Source organism: Lissotriton vulgaris, chromosome 9 (assembly GCF_964263255.1).
Source record: "Lissotriton vulgaris chromosome 9, aLisVul1.2, whole genome shotgun sequence".
NCBI lineage: Eukaryota > Metazoa > Chordata > Amphibia > Caudata > Salamandridae > Lissotriton > Lissotriton vulgaris.
Window position 1 is genome coordinate 1,149,696,606 of NC_141697.1, and position 4,293 is coordinate 1,149,700,898.

Below are 4,293 nucleotides of genomic sequence, written 5' to 3' on the forward strand. Positions count from 1 at the left end.
TTCTGAGTTTTCGCAATTTACCACAAGGTCTGACCTCGCGGTAAATTGCGGCTAGAAATTGCGAATTCGCAAAATTAAATTGGATGATGAATTGCATTTAAGGAATCTCAAATAGAGATTCCTTAAATGTAATTCCTCACAAAATTGCGAGATCGCAATTAGCGATTTTTACATTTGGGATTCTGAATCCCAAATGCAAAAATCGCTCTCGCAAAGGGCCAGATTCTCAGAATCTGGCCCTTTGTGAGCGCTATTTTCTTTGATGAATCGGGCGGCTAATCCCCTGTCGCTGCTCCCTCAAGGTGCAGGGGAGGGCGCAGAGGAACATTCAAGGCACACAATGGACCTTGACAGCATTGAGAACCCAATATTGCTGAGATTATTCATGGCACTGACATACACATGCAATTTTCTATAACCGATTGTAGTAGGGAATATCAGACCGAATATAGACGGGTCACAATATTTTGACTACAACATCGAGGGACAAACTATTGAACAGGCACCAGTGCACAGAAGGAGACAAGCATTTACTACTATTCACTCCACATCTACGTTCCTTGAAACAAAAATATAAATGTATCTCAAAATACATATACATATATTTGTTCACAACAAAGCACACTCCTCACAGGGTAACTTCCGTTATATAAAACAGCAAGCCAAGTTAGAGTGTTAAGTAAAACGAAAGGTTTTCCCGCTGGGAAGTATTATAACCTGTTACTAGATCAGGATTCAAACTCACAACCATAAATGACACCATTCATTTTGTGGAACTAAAACACTTACCAAGAAGGAACATATACAAACAAGTTATAAAAAAGGTACAATTTATTAAAAATATATCGGTTACAACATTTATCGACGAAATTATCAATTAAAAACATATATAGCACAAAGGTACCCCAAAACTATACAAAATATAAAAACACAGTCAGAGCCACCTAACGTGGACGTGGAGAAATTTTAGAAAGACACTACTATCTGTCTTTATCATTTCATTTCGGACATCTAGTTTGTCAACAATGGAAGGAATGTTGTTCCTTTGAACCAGGATTGTTGTTGGCAACGCCGAATATGAATTTAGGTTTTGGCGTCGACGCGTTTCGGAAGCTTCAACTTGATAACGGCTTCCTTCCTCAGGACCAATTTCCGTGGGTGGGGTTCTGTTTTACAGCCGGGTAGTTTTACTCGAGGCTAACAAACGGGCTTCCTCTCCGTAAGGGGGGGGTTCTGTTTGGCAGTCGGGTACTTTTACACGTGGCTGTTGAACGCATCTCTCAAAACACAAGCGGTGATCGGTCAGACGCCCACGAATAGCAGATCCGGGGAAACTCGCCGTGTGCGTTCAACAGCCACGTGTAAAAGAACCCCACCCACGGAGACAAGACCTGTCCTTTAGTATAAAACGATTCTAAACGGAGGGGAACCATCAAGTCAAGTACGCCGGTTGGCACAGACGAAAAGAGGTTTGGGTCGGTTCTGTTTTTGGATCATCCTCCAAACAGAGAAGTTGCTAAATAAAAGCATTTGAAAACAATTTAAGATTGGAGCACAAAAGCTTGATGACTTCACAAGCTACAAGGAGCTACACTCTGGGTAGCTTTCTACGAGCAACAGAACCACTCTGGATTAACTCTTTTCACGTTGTGGAGAATAAAAATATAAATTGGTCCTGAGGAAGGAAGCCGTTATCAAGTTGAAGCTTCCGAAAAGCGTCGACGCCAAAACCTAAATTCATATTCGGCGTTGCCAACAACAATCCTGGTTCAAAGGAACAACATTCCTTCCATTGTTGACAAACTAGATGTCCGAAATGAAATGATAAAGACAGATAGTAGTGTCTTTCTAAAATTTCTCCACGTCCACGTTAGGTGGCTCTGACTGTGTTTTTATATTTTGTATAGTTTTGGGGTACCTTTGTGCTATATATGTTTTTAATTGATAATTTCGTCGATAAATGTTGTAACCGATATATTTTTAATAAATTGTACCTTTTTTATAACTTGTTTGTATATGTTCCTTCTTGGTAAGTGTTTTAGTTCCACAAAATGAATGGTGTGATTTATGGTTGTGAGTTTGAATCCTGATCTAGTAACAGGTTATAATACTTCCCAGCGGGAAAACCTTTCGTTTTACTTAACAGTATATTGGCGCTCCATTTCCCTCTGGGTAACTAAGAGCCCCTCTCTTCGTGTTTACACAAGTTAGAGTGTTCCAACCTTTTTATATATATTTCGCCTTACGCGTTTCAGACTGATATAGTCCTTGTTCACAGGCAAAGCGGCAGCGTTAAATAACCAATCCGGATTACTAGTCAGTTCGTTATATCTCCTTTTTATTAGTTACCAGCAGGTGAGTTGAAAAATAGGACACATTGTAGGAAGTTACCCGGTGAGGAGTGTGCTATTAACTTCTACATGTTTTTAATGTTAAATTCTAACTATAAGGACCCTGTAATGATTGATTTTTTTGTGTGAAATTCAAAGGTTTTTAAAACATTTTTCCTAAATTAAATCTGTTAAAATAAAAATCTATATTCGGACTATAACGTTCCTGGAATCTTTGGTTTATTCAGTGAATTTTTCCGTTAACAAAATTCTATTTCCTAGTTATAACGCTTTTGTAACCTTTGTTTTTTTCAGTGAAATTCTGTGTTTTTTTAACTATTTGATCGTAACTGCAACCTGTCACCTTTGAGAGTGGGTGTATGAGTGGATGTATGCAGTACTTAAAATGGGCTGGTACTGTCCGGCAGGGAGTACCGGCACTTTTATATTTTCGGAGGGAGAGTACTGGTGCTTCTCAAGAGAAATGCTATACTTTTCATTGGAGAGTACCAGAATTTCTCAGAAACAAGCAATACTCCGGTCCAATTCAAGCACCTACTGTATGGGTCTGTGGGTGGGTTTGTGAGTGCCTCTGTGAGTGTGTGAGTGGCAGTGTGAGTGTCTGTGTGGGTCTGTGAATGGGTGTGTGAGTACCTGCGTGAGTGGGTGTATGAGTGCCTGTATGTGTCTGTGAGTGTGTGGGTCTGTGAGTGCCTCCATGAGTGTCTGAGTGGGTGTGTGAGTGCCTGTGTGGGCTTGTGAGTGCCTGTGTTGGGCGGTGAGGGCTCTATGATTGAATGAATGCTAGTTTGAGTGGCTGTATGGGTGAGTGAGTGGGTGAGTGAGTGAGTGGCTGTATGGGTGAGTGATTTGAATGTTAGGGTGGCTGTATGAGTGAGTGAGTGGGTGTGTGTGAGTCACTGAATTGGTTTGTAAATGGGTATGTGAGTGGGCGAGTGAGTAGAAGTTGTATGGGGTGTGAGTGGGTGTGTGAGTGGTTCTGTGGGCAATGTCATCAGTGATGTCATTTGAGATGTCATCAGTGATGTCACTGACCATGCCATGAGTGATGTAATATTTGAGGTCATAAGCAGTGCACAGTGGGGGCGTAAGTTATGGTTAGCTCAGGTAACTATAACTGCTGAATTTCACTGGTTTTGTATGAATTAAATCTGAGCCTAACTATAATGTCCCTGTAACCTCTGACATTTTCCGTGAATTTCTGAGTTTTTAAACCATGTTATTTTATTTTAATTATGACGTCCTCGTAACCTTTGGTATATTCAGTGAATTTCTACAGTTTTTTAAAGTTTTTTATCCTAACTGTTACCTGTCATCTTTGAGAGTGGGTGTGTGTGAGTGGCTGTGTGTGAGTGGCTGTGTGGGTCTGTGAGTGCCTATGTGAGTGTGTGAGTGGCTGTGTGAGTGTCTGTGTGGGTCTGTGAGTGAGTGTGTGAGCACCTGCATGAGGGTCTGAGTGGGTGTGTGAGTACCTGTGTGGGTCTGTGAAAGGGTCCGTGAGTGCCTATGTGGGCGTTTGCACACATACGGTATTTAAAGGAGAGAACCATGGACTCCGCTCTCACCAAGAGATGATAAGAAAGAAACTACTCATCGCAGTCACTACACATCAGATTGTGCTCCAATAGATCAAAAGTGACTTCACCCCCTTTAAGGATTTCATACAGTTTTTCAATGTGTAATATGAGAGGAAACACACTTGTTTTGCCTTCACCAAGCCCACAAAGTTAGAATTGGTTGTGCTTTTCTGAAGTGGAGATTCAACTTAGGCCCCTGCTTGTTTATATTTGCAAGTTATTCCTGTTAAGGTTTAATTTCTGTGAAATCAGCACCATGACCAGAATCAAACCTCATTTTTTCAAAAGGAGTCCCCAGTTTTGCTGAAAATGCCTACCCAATGGGAGTACTTTCATTTGGTTAATTAGTAAGTGTTGCCTCATTG